The sequence below is a fragment of the Suricata suricatta genome, chromosome 4 (genome assembly GCF_006229205.1).
Source record: "Suricata suricatta isolate VVHF042 chromosome 4, meerkat_22Aug2017_6uvM2_HiC, whole genome shotgun sequence".
NCBI lineage: Eukaryota > Metazoa > Chordata > Mammalia > Carnivora > Herpestidae > Suricata > Suricata suricatta.
This window is the reverse complement of record NC_043703.1, coordinates 142,042,500-142,060,112: the sequence shown is the minus strand read 5'-3', so window position 1 is coordinate 142,060,112 and position 17,613 is coordinate 142,042,500. Positions and strand designations below refer to the sequence as shown.

General features: G+C 40.2%; 1 long non-coding RNA gene across 1 annotated transcript in view; it reads right to left on the bottom strand.

The window, feature by feature from the left end:
- Window positions 1-17,613, bottom strand: part of LOC115289135 — a 140,854-nt gene that overhangs the window by 8,891 nt on the left and 114,350 nt on the right. The window lies entirely within an intron of this gene.

Here is a 17,613-nt window from a genome sequence, read left to right as displayed (position 1 = left end):
TGTGCCCTTCCATCTTTTCATTCACAGGTTCAGCAAACATTTGGTGACCAGTTCTTAGGTGTCATCCCCACTCCAGGCACAGGGGAGGACATAATGGCACACAAGGCATGGGCCTTAAACTCTTCTAACCCTGTAGGGGTAAGAGCAGGTCTGAAAGCCAAGATGCGCAGCATGGGCCATGTCCTGAAAGGAACATCTGTAGTGCTCAAAGTGCTCTGTGAGTTTACAGGAAGGACAATCCCTGGGTGGCAGTGGCAGCTTCATGAAGCCTATGCCTTAGAACAGCACACCTCTGGGTTTGTTTCACTTTGGCCTGGCTCTAAAACTTTCTTATAACACTCCCAAGCAAAAAGAGGCTAATGATTTGAATGCAGACAAGATGAAGGAAAAAAGACTCCTAGCCATTGGCCAGACCTCACTGTAATCAGGAAAAGTTTCCAGCCAGACTTCATATGAAGAATAGCTCCATGGCCTAACCCTGATGATAGAGTCTGAGGCCAGATGAAGGCCACTTGGGGCCCACGATAGTGCCAGCGATGACCTTATCCTTTTTTGTCACTCGCCAATGCCAAACCATTAATGTGACTCCCCATGTCTCTGTATTTGCTTCACTCCATGTGTTATGGACTACACACCCTCAGCATCACTGAACAGCTAATACAGAGTCTTGGATCCAATTTAGTCTCCATCAGTCTGATGAGGTAAAACAAGGCAAAATCACCTCACAGGCTGTTGTCATTATCTATAGATTGGTTTTCCTTGGGTCATGGCCAGGTCTGATATAACCACCTATGATGGGAAAGAAGGAGGGGACCTCTGGTTCAACAATCTCCAGGAACCACCTCCCTCAGCAGGGCTCTGGGCAGACTCTGTCAGAAGAAGGATATTGACAGGATAAGAGCACTGAATGGCATGCCCAAACTAGCCCTGACGCTTGGGTGAGATTTGTATGGACAGAGAGAACAGGCGGGGTAAAGGAAAAAGGAGAGAACACTCCAGTGGGGGAAAAAAAACAAAAAAAAAACAAGCAAAAGCTTGGGGACAGCAATGCTCAAGACAAACTTATCACTCTAGATTTTGTGATCCTGGCTTGGACTTTGGAAACTCAGGATTTGGAGAAGTTCCAGAAAACCAAGATTATTTATCACATGGTAAATACTGATCCTGAGTGAAAGAAGAAACACTAATTCAGGAATGAGTAGATTCATCTCTGGGAAAGTTGAAAAAACAGAATGCATTGATAGTGCTGCTAAAAACATTTTTGGAAGCACCATGTCTAAAGTTAAAATTTAGTCCGAACTGCTTAGGACAGTAAAAGGGTGGTGCTGCCTGGAGGTAGATAGCCAGGCAAAGACCTCTGTTAACAAAACTGTTGGTAACTAAAATTGATTCCCAAAGATAGTGGACGGAACACCTGTCTTATTCCTCCCAAGGTCTCATTAAAGATCAAATAGGGCAGGAAGGGCTCATTAGCAGACCAGAGTGCTCAACAAAGGGAAAAGGAAATCACTGGAAGCACAATGACTAATAACATGAAACCTCAGCCTAGGATACACACAGACTCGGCCAGAAATGAGCAAGGAGGGAAGTTGTTGGGCAGCCTCCAGCTGGGGCAAGTACAGTGGAACCTGGAGTCAACATGGAGACAGGCACAGAGAGTTTCCAGTCAGCCCTCTCCCAGCCTCAGTGGAAAACTCAGTGGACAAAGCCTGCAGTACAATAAAGAAACACCAAGATTAAATATATCTATATATTTAATCCCCAGTGGAAGTCAAGAAAATGCTGCACTAACAAAAAAAGACCAGGGTGCCATAGTTTTAAATATTGAAGGATAGGGGACCCTGGGTGGCTCAGTCAATTACATGTCTGACTCTTGATTTCGGCTCAGGTCAAGAGATCTCATGGTTCATGACTTCAAGCCCCATACTGGGCTCTGCACTGCTGGTGTGGAGTCTCGTAGGATTCTCTCTCTCCCTCTCCTTCTCTCCCTTCTTGCCCACCCCCACCTCTCAAAACAAATAAATAAACTTTACAAAAATTGTTTTTAAATATCAGAGGATAATAAAGATCTCTTGGAAATCAAAAATGTAATTTCTCCAAAGTAGAAATAAATAGAATCACTAAAAGATAAATTCTGGACTACTTCCAGAATGCAGAACAAAAAGAAAAACAGCCAAAGTGATGCAAAATAGAACAGAAAGGAGACATAGCACACATGTCAGAAGGTCTAGATCCAATTGATGGGATTCCTAAGAGAGGAAACATAGCATCAACGAGGGCAAAGGAAACTGTCACCCATCCAGACACATGAACCCCAAGCCTAAATACAAGCTCATAAAACTACTGGGGTGGTGGTGGGGAGGGGGAGGGTACATTTATTTACAAAAGAAAAAAAACTTCAGGTTGCCATGTATTTCTCATCTGGAACAGAGACTGCTAGACTATAACGGAAGGAGAAAAACAACAAACAAACACACAAAGAGAAAACAGGAGTAGGAGGAGGGAGGGAGAAAGGAATCAACAGAATGGAGTGTGAAATCACACTTGGGATGATCAAAGCCCAGAAAAAGCTGGGAGTAAATAAAGGAAGGCACTTAGATACTCCAAGAAAAATGAAAAGCTCTCAAGAAAGCTATGGTCCAAATATGAAGCAGCTGACTCACCACAGCACAGAACAGGAGATCATTATCCTTGAAGAAGAAATGAAACAGATTCTGAACAACATAGAGACTGAGTAGTAAAAGGAATGAGGTGAAAATCGATACATTTCTCCCCTTAACAAATAAAGTGTAAAGCACTTTATTTCACTAAGGGGTAAGTACAAGAAAGTCAATGTCCAAATATGAAATAATCTTAAATATGGCATGACCCTGACCAGTTGGAGGAGTGCAAGAAGACTACCCATTTGAGGATTTCTCCTTTGAGCGGCACAGGAGTGAAGATATTGTGGCCGTTGAGGAAGAAATGTAATCAGAGCACAGTACTTGGCTATATAGTCAATAGCACCTCCTCATAATAACCTGAAAGTTTTGTGTTGGTTTCCACTTTTAGAATCAATTAAAGACAAAGAAAACTAATTATAATTCCAAAATAATGTAGATACTCTCAACTTTAGCAATCTAAAGGGTTAATTCACAGAAATTGAGATTTGAAAGAAGGGGAAGGATAGGGTCTTAATGCTTTCATTTTACAAAGTGGAAGTCAAGAGGTATTGTCTTTACTTGCTATCTAGCAGGGAATGGTCTGGGGGGAATTGGTTTTATTATAAATCTTATGTGTATATTAGTTTTGCTGCTGCTTTATTTAAAAGAAAAAAGATTATTTCCAAAACGGTTATTAAAAATCTTAAAATCCAGAACTCACAAAAAAATGTGGTGTGTCCCTGATGTTTTTACTAAACAGCAATCTAATTCTCTAATTCATATATAATACAGTACAGGTCTTACAGGGCTTTGGATATTATTTTTAGCCACATTAATTTGTTCTTGTTTGTATTTCCAAACAATTTCAAGCCTACAGAAATCTTGCTGTTGCAAGAACAGCACAAAACCTTTCATATAATCTTTACCCATATTTTTAATATCATCTCATATTTGTTTTATCATATTCTCTCTTTCTATATATATTTATAATACATGTATTATCAAAGTATTATAATTAATGCCTCATAAATATATTACTAATACATATTTCATATATTTCATAATTTTTCTGAACCATTTGAGAAAGGGTTATATATATCACATTCCTTTACCCTTAATATTTCAATGCATTTTTCCAAAAAACAGAGATATCTTCTTATAAAACCAAAGCATAGTTATCAAGTCCAGGAAATTTAACATTAATATACTTTTTTTGTTGTTGTCTTTATGTAGGCTTCATGCCCAATGCAGAGCCCAATGAAGGGCTTGAACTCAGGACCCTGAGATCAAGATCTGAGCTGAGACCAAGAGCCAGATGCTTAACTGACTGAGCCACCCAGATGTCCCTAACATTAGTATGTTTCTATCTAACTACAGATTATCTAATTTCATCAATTGTCCCAATAATACCCTTTGCAGTCGTTTTTTCCCCACCACCCCTTCCCCCCCCCACCCCGAAAGGATCCAGTCCAGGATTACGTTGCATTAAGTTGTCATGTTTCTTTAGAATTTTTTAACCTGAAACAGTTTCTCAGTTTTTCTCTGTCATTTACTACATTGAAATTTTTGAAGATTACATGTTGGTTATTTTACAAAATTTATCTCAACATGGGTTTGTTTGATGTTTCTTCATTATTAGACTGTTATGTATATACATGTAGTTGTGTTTGCAATAACAAATTCCCTCCACAGGGATTACACCACTTCACATCCCTGCTAGCAATAAACAGCAGTTCCTGTCTTCCAATCCTAGTTCTGGAGGTGAGAAACAGTATTTCGGTATAATTTTAATTTCTTATTATGGGTAAAGCTGCATGTGCTTTTTTTTTCTTTTTTATGATTGAAAACTTTCTTTTTTTATGTTGAGGTAGTCAAATTATCAATCTTTTCATTTAGTACATTTGGATTTTACAAAGTTCAAAGCAGAATTAATAAGGATATACTAAATTCAATCATGTTTTATTCCAACACTTGTGTGGTTTTCCTGTTCACACTCAAGTCTCTGAGCCATTTGGATTCCCGGGATAAATCCTGTGTGATCACTGTGTGTAGTCCTTTTTTACATGTTACTGGATTCAGTTTAGGGAGGTTTGCCTCTATTTTCATGAGGAATAATGCTCTTGCCTTGTGATGTCATTGTTTGCTTTTGCTGTCGGTAATAGTGGCCTCAAAGAATGAGTTAGGAAGTGTTCCCGTCTCCTTTATTTTCCTAAAGCGTTTGTGTAAAGATTGGCATGTATTTGACTGAATTCCGCTAGGCCTGGGTTTTTATTTGTGGGAGGATTTGCAATTATGATTTCAACTTTTTAACTCTTTGCATGCCTATTAAAATTTTCTACTTATTCTTGAGTTAGTCTGGGTAATTTGTATCTCTCTAGGAATTTGCTTATCTCATCTAATTGTCAAATTTGTGAAATTGTTGACCTGAAGTTTATAATATTCCTTTATAAATCCTTTAACTTCGTGATGTTTGGCAATTTGTCTTTCCATTTTTTTTTCTTTTGGTCAGTCTCGTTAAAGGTTAATCTTTATTTTAAACATATTTTCAAGAAAATAACTTTTGGTTTCATTGATTTTTCTCTATTATTTTTCTGTTTTTTATTTCATTGAAAATATTTTATTTCTAGGGGCGCCTGGGTGGCTCAGTTAAGTGTTTGACTTTGGCTCAAGTCATGATCTCATGATTCGTGGGTTGAAGCCTGGCATCGGGCTCTGTGCTGACAGCTCAGAGCCTGGAGACTGCTTCAGATTCTGTGTCTCCCTCTCTCTCTGACCCTCCCCTGCTCACACTGTCTCTCTCTCTCTCAAAAAAAATTAAGAAATATAGAAAAAAAAAGAAAATATATTATCTCTTTCCCTATACTTACTTTGAGCTGATTTGTTCTAACTTCTGAAGGTGGAGATTTAGATTGTTCCTTTCTCATACAAGCATTTTAAAGCTATAAATTTTCCTCTAAGCATTGCTTTGGCAGCAGCTGAAAACTTTTGATATGTTGTAATTTATTTTCATTCCCTTCAAGGTATTTTCTAATCTATCCTGTGATTTTTTTCTTTCTTCAATCCACGAATTACTCAGAAATGTGATTAATTTTCAAAACTGAAGGATTTAAAATTTTCATTTCTGTTATAAATTTCTAAGTTATTTCTGTTGTGATTAAAGAACATATTTTGTATAATTTCAATCCTTGTAAATTTACCAAGACTTGTCATATGGCCTGGCATAAATTCTATCCTAGAGAATACTCATTGTATACTTGAAAGTAACGTATTCTGCTGTTGCAGGTGGCATGCTCTATAAATATCTGGCTAAGTGTTCTATATAATTATTAATATTCTTTCTAGTTCTATTTATTATTGATATGAGGTATTGAAATATGCTACTATTATTGTTTTTCCATTCATTTCTGCCACCTTTCCTTTATGTATTTTGGGGCTCTGTTGTTAGGTGTTCATAATTATACTATCTTCTTTATATATCCTCTCTTGTATCATTATGAAATTTCCCTCATTATCTCACTTATAGTTCTTATTTTCAGATCTACCTTCTGTAATATTATTTATAGCCACTTCAGTTCTCTTATTGTTTGCGTGGCATATTCTTTTCTTATTATTTGTTTGTTTGAGTTTAACATAGTTCTCTTATAAATAGCATAAAGCTAAACTACAATCAAGCCCAAGTTCATTCTGCATGCTGCAAGTTCATTCTACATGCCATTAAGTTGAGAGAAAAGATATTGGGGCAAGGAAGGTGACTTTATTTGGACATCCAGGAAACTGAGGAGATGGAAGATTACTGTCCCAAAAACCCATCTCCCCCAGCACAATATATAAGCTTCTTTTACGTTAGAAAGAGGGGCATGAGAGAGAGGGTTGGAGTCAAAAAATGACTGACGTCTGTGAACCTCCGAGGAAGGTTGTGTGACTTCTTTTGCCCCTAGGTAGTTTGTCTTTGCATACAGGAAGCTGGTCATGTTGCTCCTGTGTATCTGAAACATAATAGCACAGTCATTTCTGTACATTCTTCCTTAAATCCTTGAGTGACGAATGCTTTGATTTAAAAAAAAAAAAAGGCAGGTTTTTGGGTTTTTTGGTTTTCGTTTTTTGCAAATCTCAGCTGTAACATGCCTACATGCAGGCCTGAGCAGAAGTTTCTAACCTGTAAGTCACAGAGCAAGGGAAAAAAAAGCAAAATGGAGTCAGACATGCTAAGTTTCTCCCTGTTACAGAATCTTGCTTTTCAATCCACTGTGCTTTTAATTTTATTTTTTAATATTTTTTTAGTGTTTATTTATTTTTGAGAGAGAGAAAGAGGCAGACACAGAGAAGGGGAGGGGCAGAGAAATAAAGAGGGAGAGAATCTCAAGCAGGCTCTGCACTGTCAGTGTAAATCCCAATGCAGGGCTCAAACTCACAAACTGTGAGATCGTGATCTGAGTTGAAATCAAGAGTCAGATGCCTAACTGCCTGAGCCACCCAGATACCCCCAAGTCTGCCTTTTAACTTCTGCCTTTTAAGTGTTTTATCCACTTATATTTAATGTAATTATTGAGATGATAGGATTTATGTCTGCAATTTTGTTACTTATTTTCCACACAATCTTCTATTTCTATTTGCTTGTCTACTCCACCTTTAGTGGCTCTTACATTAACAAATAATTTTTAGTGTACCATTTTAGTTGATCAATTTACTTTTCACTATTTTTAGTTATTTTCTTGGTGATCACTATAAGATTGCATTATATTTATCATAATCGAGTTCAAATTTACATCATTTTAATCTCAATAAAATATACCACATTTACTCCAACCAACATCAATTTCCTCCATTCTTTTTTATACTTTGCCCACACATTCACCATTTCTGGTATTCATCACTTCTTCCTATGTGTTCAATTAACATCTTGTAACATTTTCTTTCATTCTGAAGATCTTTACTCAGAATTTCTTGTAAGACAGGTCTGCTAGCAATGAATTCTCTCAGTTTTGTTTATCTGGGAAAACTTTGTTTTTGTCTTCATATTTGAGGGATAGTATTGCTGGATATAGAATTCCTGGTTGACGTTTCTTTTTTCTCTTGGCATTTTTGCAACATGTCATTACACCATATTATGACATTCATTTTCTCTGAAGAGAAGTAAACCAATTGGATTATTGTTCCCTTGTATATGACAAATCATTTTTCTCTTGCTACTTAAAAGATGTTATTTGTCTTTGGATTTTATCATTGACTATGATGTGCTTAGGTATGGTTCTCTTTGTGTTTATTCTAGTTCAGGTTCTTACGCCTCTCGGATCTACAATCTGAGATGAGAAGTTTTCAATTGCTTTTTCTTTAAATGATTTTTTCTGATATTTTCTCTCTTCTCGTTTTGTGACTCCCTTTATACAGATATGTGAGTATGTTTGATATTGTCCCAGGGGTCTCTGAGGCTCTCATTAAGTTTCCTTCAATAAATTTTGTTCCTGCTCCTTAATTTTCTTGAACTATTTTTTTAATTTTGTTGATTCTTCTGCTATATCACATCTATTGAGCACATCTAGTATTTTAATTATTGTATTTTTCAATTCTAGAAATTATATTTGATTCTTCTTATAGTTTTTTTATTGAAATTTCCTATTTGTTAAATCACCACCATATTCCCCTCATTTCTTTGGAAACAGTTTTATTTAATTATTTGAACACATTTGTAATAGTTCTTTAAAGTTTTCTTTGCTAAATCTAATATTCTGGGTCCACTCAGAATCCATTTCTATTGAATTTTTTTCTTGAATATGAATCACACTTTCCTGTTTCTTTGCATGCCTCATTTTTGTTGGAAACAACTTAGATAATATTTATAACAATTCTGGATTCTGTTTTGATTTGTTTTTCCTGAGTTCTTATGGGGTTTTTTGTTTTAGTTTTGGTTTTGGTCGGGGGCAGGGAATAACTTGCCTAGACTTAAGCTGCAGAATTGCTCTACCATCCTGAGCAAACACTAATGTCTCTCATCAGTTTTTTTAAATCTTATCTTCATTTTTAAACCAAGCTTTCTAGGATTATGTAGCTTAGTGGACAATGAGTAAAGATTTTTCTCAAACACCTTGATCCTTTAAGGCTTCCACCCACCCCTCTGCTGACCTATCTACTTATAGGTTAGGAAGAGCTCACTGTTCAGCCAGTTCTCAAGTCTGTATTGACTTTCACTTCCCCCTGGGCTCTCCTAGGCCTCTTCTGAGCATGTGCCAGTTTTCATAGTCAGTCAAGGGTAGGCAGAGAGCTTATGTAGCCCTTCTATACTGTCACTTCCAGGCTCTCCTTCTGAAATGGATGACTGATCCACCTCGTGCCCTGACTTGTCCTGGAGACACAGCCTCAGGTAGGCAGAGTTGTAGGTTTTCCCTACTCATTTTATACTGAATTATGTACTTCTGATGACAACAGTCTTTGAGTTTTTTCCTTCTGCCCCTCATGGGGTCCAAACATCTTGGCAGCAAAGCTGCTGTTTTCCTGGCCAATTCTGCAACAGTGAAACTCTAATCTTCCCAACAGATCTGTGTGTAGAGATGAGGGTGATAGTTGAAGAGTGATCGCAGCCCCAGTAAGTTGGCTGCAGACTCTGGTGTTCTCACCTGAAGCTTTAGTAGTTTTTTATGAATAGATCCTTACCAACTTTCTGTCTGTCTTTGGTCAGTTTCTAGATCCCTTAAATGATTTTTTTCTTATAGTTTTCCCAGTTTTACACTTATTTTGGGGGCAGGGGGAGGGTGGAATATGCCAACTTCTTGATGCCACCATAGCCGGAAGTCTCACTCTCCCTCTGACCCATTTTAACTTTAGTCTTGTATGTCACATAGATCTTGTTTTATATTTTGCTACACGAATAACCTATTGACTCACACCACTTACTAAAGATTGATCTTTTCCCCTGTGATTTTTAGATGCCTGCTTTATTATATGCACTGAATTTCTGGATATATGTGGTCTGTTTCTATTTGGGACTTTCTGTTTTATTCCACTGGCCTATCAAGCTATGTCCCAGTACTATGCTCTTTTAATCATAAAGATTTATAGTATGTTTTCATATCTGGTAGGCCTGATCCCTCCTTCTACCCCCCCAACCCACCCACCTCTCACACATAAATAGCTATTCTTTCATGTTTATTTTCCCATGTGAACTTTTAGTATCATCTTGTCCAACTACAGGGCAAAAAGCATGTTACCATATTTTTGTGATTACATCAAAGTTATCAATTTACTTAAAGTATACCAACATATTGATGATATTGAGAAATCCTTTCCAAAAACAAGGGATGTGTTTCTACTTGTTCAAGTCTACTTTTGTGTCAGAAGTGTTTTATGGTTTTCCTCATACAGGAGTTGCACATCTTTTGTTAAATTTATTTCAAAATGTTTTGTCTATTTAGTTGTCCTAAACACATTTAAAAGCCTAATAGCATTGACCTTTAGCCTCAAATTAGAACTTATCCATAATGAGACAAAAAGAACACAGACCTCAGAATCAATTACATCTGGATTCAAATCCTGACTCTTCCTCACCATGTGATCTTAAATAAATTGTACCTTTTCTGAGTCTCAGTTTCTTCACCTGCACAATGAAGATGATGATACCCACAGTAAAGGATACCATAAGGATGAAATAGGGTAGCATATTTAAAATTCACACAGGCTGTTCCTACCTCCCCCCTTTTTATGATGTGATCACTGATTCTTGGACTTTGAGCTTTCACTTTTATATATTTCAGAGTTGGTGCTCTACCCTCACAGATATATCTGCTGGATCTTTTACTGCCTTCTCAATAAATTATGGGGTTAGAATTGGGGCCTAAACAATAAAGCACTGTATGTTTTTTATTCTTTTATTTCAGGAGCTATTCAAAGGATGGAATGCACTTTCTTTTCAGCTTTCTTAATAATAATCTAAACCCTACTTTAGGATTATTTCATTGGCAACATTTTGAGGAATGAAAAATGAAATTCAGATCCAAATGCACATAATTGCCCTTCTTTTAGTTCCAGGCTCCACAAAAGAAGGTGAGGGAGGGGGGAATAGATCCTATTAAATTTCCAACAGCATTTCAAGGATTTATTCATGGTATACCATCCCCTCAGTATCTCATCCTGCAGGCTCTGTTCTTTCTCTGGTCTCTGTGTTCTCTCTGCAGAGCTGAAGTAATCATCCTTAATGCCAGGTAAGGTGCTTTGAGATCCTAAGATGAAAGGATTTGGACCCATAAACATGGAGTTTGGGATTGCTTGATGCTCTATGTCTCTGAACCTTCCACTCATCCCTGAACAGCTCTGTAATCTTGCTCCCTTTCAAAGTGAATGCACCACGTGGGGAGCTGGGAGTACACTGCCTTTAAAGACACCAAATGTCTTATTTTCAGAAAACAGCCTGTTCCTTTCTGAAGCAGTCCTTGGCTGCTGCTCCAGATTCCCAGAGCCAAACAGAACCTCCCAGAGCAGCTGGGAAAGGCAGGTGTTTCCCAGCTCCTCCAGATTCACACCTGGAATGAGAACACGTGTAGCCCCATTCTTGTCAGGCCTTCCTCCCTGCCTTTGTGTGGAAATAGCAACTGTCCAGCCCTTGGCTACCCACCCTCGACCTCGGTAATCCCCCCCTCAACCCTGGCCTGACCGTCCTAGGGGGATGGTTTCCTCTCAGTCGTATCCTCCTATTCTTTTTTTGGCAGTGGAATCCTCTTTTTAAAATTCATTTCTCTTCTCTGAAATCCATTCTTTATGACAACTAGTGGACAGCAGTTCTGAAAAAGGGGACTGAGGATGAAGGACCCTGCTGATCCACTACCACCTCCCACCTTAGTCCTCTCTACCGCCATACACTCGTATGTTCGGGGGTGAAGTCACTTCTGCAGAACCCTGGGTCTCCTTACAACATAATGTGAAACAAATGGGAGGGGAAAACATATTGAGTTCTACAAATGAGACTTAAGAAGATTCTTTTTAAAAAGGAGACTGTAGCACCAGATAACATCCCTAACAAAAACTACTAGTGAATAGCTGCATTTAAACATTATAGACCAGGGCACAAGCTCAGAAATCAGGGCACTTGCACTACACAAACCCCTCTGTTGGTTGACAGTGTGACCTCGGGTGAGTTACTTAAGTTCTCCAGGCTTCAGTTCATCATTCATGCAAGGGTTAATGAAGCCAACCAATTCCCTTAGGTCCTTCCAGTCACTGGCAAAGCTCTTTCTTCCTCCAAAAATATTCTATGAGGAATAATGGGAAGTGATGACAAAACGTCTGCTGTATAAAAGTCATGTTTTACAGTATTGGGTGAGCCAAGAGGTAATCCCAATTATATCCATATTTAAAATAATTATTCACTTGCATATAATTAGTCTCCTTTATTGAAGCCTAAACTTACACTCACAGTTGATTAAGGTTTCTATATTTTACAGCTTTCTGTATGATGCATTTATTCCCTCTCCTTTGCCATATATCCCCACTAAGACTTGTTCAAGGTAAGTCTGACATTTTTAGGACGTGATTTTTAAGCGTTATCTATGTGCAAATTACATTAGCACATTGAATTAAATTGTTTTTCTTTTAATGCATGGTGTCAAACAGAAGAATACCTAATTTGTATTCTTGGGAGTAGAGAGAGTAGTATTTGAAATATCAATATAATAGCATGCTTAAAATCTAAAATGCAAGGAAGATTAGGAATATACATTGGGGTTTTGCCTCATAAAGTTATTTTCATCTTAAAGCTGGTCTTGGGGTTTCTGAGTCAAATAAAACTTGTCAGCACCTCCCACACGGGTACAGTAGAGAGCTTGCCAGTGGAAGATGGAGGGAGATGAGCAAAGAAAACCAGCCCTATTCTACCACTCTCCTTTCTTCTTACCTTGTTTTCCTCTGTGAGATTTCCCAACCTTGCTCCTTGCCTCTGGATTAATTATGCTACTCATTTCATGACTGTTTACTATGTATAAAACACTTTCTCCCTCATCATTCAGTTTATTCTCATAGGAGCCCCAGGATTCTGGGGGCCAGCCGTCTTTGTACCCCTTCTGCAGAGGATGAAGTGGGCTCTGTGGAGTGCCTGACCAGCCCAGCTGGCTGGCTTTCCGCTCCCCCAGGCAGAAGGCCCAGCGCTCACACCACAGGTGCTGACATCTGGGCCCAGCTGCCTTTTAGGACCTGAGGACCCTCTCAAGGAGCAGAGGACCGCTGGTGGACCTGCCCAGGGCAGCTGGCCCCCTTACAAAGAGCACTGACCCTAGTCAGAAGACCTCAAAATTCAGGTTCTAGTGTTAGCCCTGCCTGTTTCACTTGGTGGCCTCAGGCACTCCATTCATCCTGTCTAGGCCTCAACTCCCCCCTCCCTTAACTAGGGATGGAGATGTACCCTGCTGACCTCACAGGTATACTGTGTAAGTCAACATAAAACATATATAACACATAAAAAATGGTTTCCAAGGCAGTGGTTTCATCTCACCATGTCCCTTAGGCCCCTGGAGAGGCCCTCTTTTAAAGTCACCCCGAGACTCCAGGGGCCCAGCCAGACATAAGATCTTTCTCTCTAGGACTAGATGGGCCCAGGGGTGGGACTTGCAGGGGCCCTTCCTCCCTGTGGTTCAGCTCTGTCAGCAGCTCTCCAATCATATCATCCTTTGGGGCCCATCCACACACCCCTGCCTCGGGGGGAGATCTGACTGCTGAGGTTGGGGGTACCAGCCCAATAGAGTAGGACCTAGGGGGCCTGCTGGAATGGCCAAATCTGAGAGGGGGAAAGGGTAGAGGGTAGTGCACAACAAACAGCTCTAGGTCCAGGCTGGGGTAGGACCACTCCTCTCCTTCATGAGCCCCCTCAGGACAGAGTCCACCACTCTATGTTCATTAAGCGTTTATCTAAGTAAAACATTAAACCCTGGGTTAGACAGGTTCTGGCTGGGAGAATCTGCAATCAGATAAGGGGTTGGGGTGTAGGGCAGGGGGCAGTCCTGCACCCAGAGCTGTAGCAGCAGTCCTAGTGGGAGAGGTCCAGCATGGGGGGAATGGGGAGGAGGGAGGACCCCTGCATTTGATTTAACCACTGTGATGCTGTTACATCTGTGACAATTGTGATACACAGTTTTTAGACATGCTTCTAAGCGATTTTCAGGTCTGGGATTGGACACATCCAGGAAGAGGCAGCTGCCACAAGACCTCTCCATTTTCATACAGGCTGGAGGATCAAGCCCAGAGGCAGGAGGTGTGTGTGGGGTTTGGTAGGCCTAGCCAGAGAGCTGGATCCAAGGGAGAGTTGCTAGTCAGCCACAGGGACCTCCAGCCTTTGGATGATTCTCACTGACATCTGTCTGCAGTGTTTTAATGGGTAATAATACTGCCAGTAATGGCCGGCATTGATTTGCACTAAGTACTGAGCTGCTAAAATGTTCGTAGGGAATATTTCATTTGATCTTCACAATGATTCTATAAAGGAGGAACAATGTGGAAGTTGAGGCTCACCTAGGCAAGTTCACACAGCCTATAAGTGGCATCAAAACTCTGAAGTAGGACTAGTGTCAACTTTAGAGTCTATACCCCTAAGCCTGCTATTTGGAACTGCTTCTCAGGCAGAACAGGCTCTATTAAATGGAACCTGAGGGCTCCTTTAAAGAAAAAGGCAAAAAAAAAAAAATGTGTCTAGTGAGCACCTTTGTGCTAGGCATTTTGCATTTATGATCTCTTATATTCCTTGTGACGGTCCTATGAGGGAAATAATCTCAGCTCCAATTTACAGGTTGGAAAACTAGGACTCAGGAATGGTAACTGATTCACTCTAGGTATGAAACCCAGGTCATTCCTCTTTCACCAGGCTTATCTGAATGTGTTTCTTTGTGATTCTCACTCAACTTCAAGGCATCCTATAGCCCCCTAGCAAAACTATTTAAAAAACGATAGAGAGAGGGGGAGCAGGTGAGAAAGAGAGAGAATTCCCTCTCTTGGGAATACCAAGGGGGAGAGGGACCAAGGGACAGAGGGTCATAAGTTCAAGTTGGGCAGTGACATTCCAGAGAAATTTCTACAAGTCCTGGGAGTTGCTGACCCACATGAAGAGAATCTTGCTTTCAGTGCCATGAGCCCTGAGTGCCCGGATATAAAGCCACATGTTTTGAAAACTCTTCAAGGGAAAACATCAGACCAAGAGTCAGGAAAAGTGTGCCTCTGTTCTCCCCTGAGTTCTCTGGGTAACTTCTGTAAGTGAAGTTATCTACTCTGGGCCTCAGTTTCCTAACAAGACCTCTTAATGACACTTCCAACTCTATTCCCTGATCCTGCAAATCTAACTTCACATAATGAAAGTGGCTCCTATTAGAGGTGTCCTTATTAACAGTTTGTTACTAATATTAGGTGTGCCAAATTAGGGAATGAATCAAGTAACATCACTCTGACTCATGATAATGAATGAGCAGGAGAGAAGGGACAAAATTTCTACCAGCAATAGGAATGGCACAGATACAATTGTTAGCATTCCAAGGTGGATGTAGGTGAAGAGTCAGAGATTTGCAAAACTGAGGCCTAAGTGCCATTTGCTCTGGGTATTAAACACAAGGAGTTTTCCAGGAAAAGGGGCCTTCCGGGCAGAGAACACATTAGATCCCAATGGTCTTTTCCAACCAGGAAGACACTACTCTGTTCAGTGGATGATAATTGAGCCACTATCCTCAGGGAAGCCTCTTGAGTCTATGCTACCCTTGCCTGGGTTCACAGTCCACAGTGAAAGCAGGGAAGGTGGGCTCCTGATATGCAGAGAGGATGAGTTCTGAGATTGCAGTTTCTAAGGACTGCTGGGAACAGAGAACATTCTCTTTCCTTCAGCAACTCCTTCCAGAGTCCAAGACCTTGTCTGGCTATGCTTTGTTCCCTGCCCAAACCTGCCCAGTCTTGTCCAGCCCCAGGAGCCCTGCCCAGTCCTGCTGAGCCCTGCCCAGTCCTGATGACTTCTGCCCTGACCAGACCTTGCCCAGACTGGTTCAGCACAGCCATGCTTTTCTCTGCCCAGTGCTGTCTGTGCCTGCCCAATTCTGCCTTGCCAAACTAAGCCTTGCTCAATCCAGTTTATGCTGGGGCTCAACCCTACCCAGAAGCCCTGCCTGGCCTAGCCCTACCCTACCCCCTCCTTGCCTCACCCAGCCCTGTCAGGCCTATCTTGATCTAGTTTAGGATTACCCCCTCTACTCTACCACCCAGGCTTGAAGGAAGCCTCTCTTCTCCAAGATGTCCTACCCCCTAAGGCTATATTTGGGGACTTTATAAGAGACAGCCTTAAGAAACCCTCTACTGCATCTATTGTAAAAATGTTGAGGACACTGTTTACTCTGTTTACTCTAGAGATTGTTTATGGAAATCTTTGGGAGAAGTTCTCTCTGGACTCAATAATAGGAACCGTGCTTTTGTCAATTAATGACATGTTTTAAACTCAAGGCATTGTGACTCTGGGGTAGTTCCAATTACAGGGTATTGTAAGCCAGCCAGGAGCAAAAACACACCCACCTTTACGAGTGTAGAGGTTTTCGTGGTAGTCATTTATTCATAATTTTTTTGCATCTTGTAAAGTTGAGCTGTTTTTTCCTATTTGCCTTTTTTTTAATGGTTAGTTTTTTTTGCTTTCTACGCTACTCAGAATTCTCTTAAAAATAATAAGGGATGTGTATGACACTCCCACTGCACAGTGCCGCATGGAGGGGAGCCCTCTGTTCTTTCACACACCTGGATGAGGCACGTGGAAGAGCCGCCCCTCACCCGACATAAGGGGCTCCATTCCACATGCAGTCCCTGCAGTGAGAAGGGACTCGGCAGGGAGTGATACTCCCCATGCAGGAGAACAACCTTGTAAATGCTTTTAACCTGGTTCTACTTGCTTTAGGAATTTTTCAAGAATCAGGTTTGAAAAACAGATCTGCAAAAGATAAATGACTGACAGTTTAGGTTCCTAGAAGTAGAAGTCACAAAGTGAGTAATCATTGTCAGATAATTATCTTAAGGCAGATATAGGGAGAAGCTGTGTGGACACAGGAAGAAAAACCAAACAAAACCAAGTAAGCAACAATTTGTATGCAGTGAGCAAATTGTACACTTCAGTGTCATTTTCCCTATCAATGAAAAGGACCAGAATTCATGGGGAAGTCCCATGAATTCCCATGGGAAGAGTCTATAATGATACAAAGGATAGAAGAGGTGATTTTTGCCCTCAAAGACCTCACATTCTTGGTGGGAGGTAAAGTCAGGGAGATAAAAAACATTACAAAGTTTTCTGTGCTGAGTGTCCATTTGGCAATGGAGGAACATATGGAAGGCTTTAAATCAAGGAGGTTTTAGGAGCTTCATGATTCTAGTGCCAAGAATGGATGGAGGCATGCAGAAACCAGAGTAAAAGGCCCGCAATCCAGAACTCTAACAGCTATCCACGAGCCCAAAGCAGGGTTGTGACAGCGGTGGCATTATGGAAGTGACAAATGCCAACATGACCAGGCACAGAATAGAAGGGAGTCTGGTACCTGCCTTTCATCTATAGAGACTCGCCTATCGGAGTGTGTATGTACACGGGAGAGGGAAGAGACATTGAAAATGTGCAGACTTGGAGGAGTTACAGTGGCAGAATCTTACCCCTCGAACACAGCTAGATCAACAACGCACTATTTTGAACACCGAAGAAACTGATCTGAGGGTTAAGGCAACAATCTGCATAACTTGAGTGAGAGACCTTGGCAGAAAGACCAGTTTTTCATTCTATTTTATTTTCTTTATTCTATTATTTAAAATAACAAAAACCTTTTTTTAGAGGAGGGGCTAAGACAGAGGAGTAGTAAGGGAACCCTGAGCTTGTCTTTCTTGAACACAGCTAGATCAACACCAAACCATTTTGCACATCTAGGAAATCCATCTGAGGATTAACAGAATAATCTGCAATTTGATCTATTATATTCTATTTTATTATTTTAAAAAACCTCTT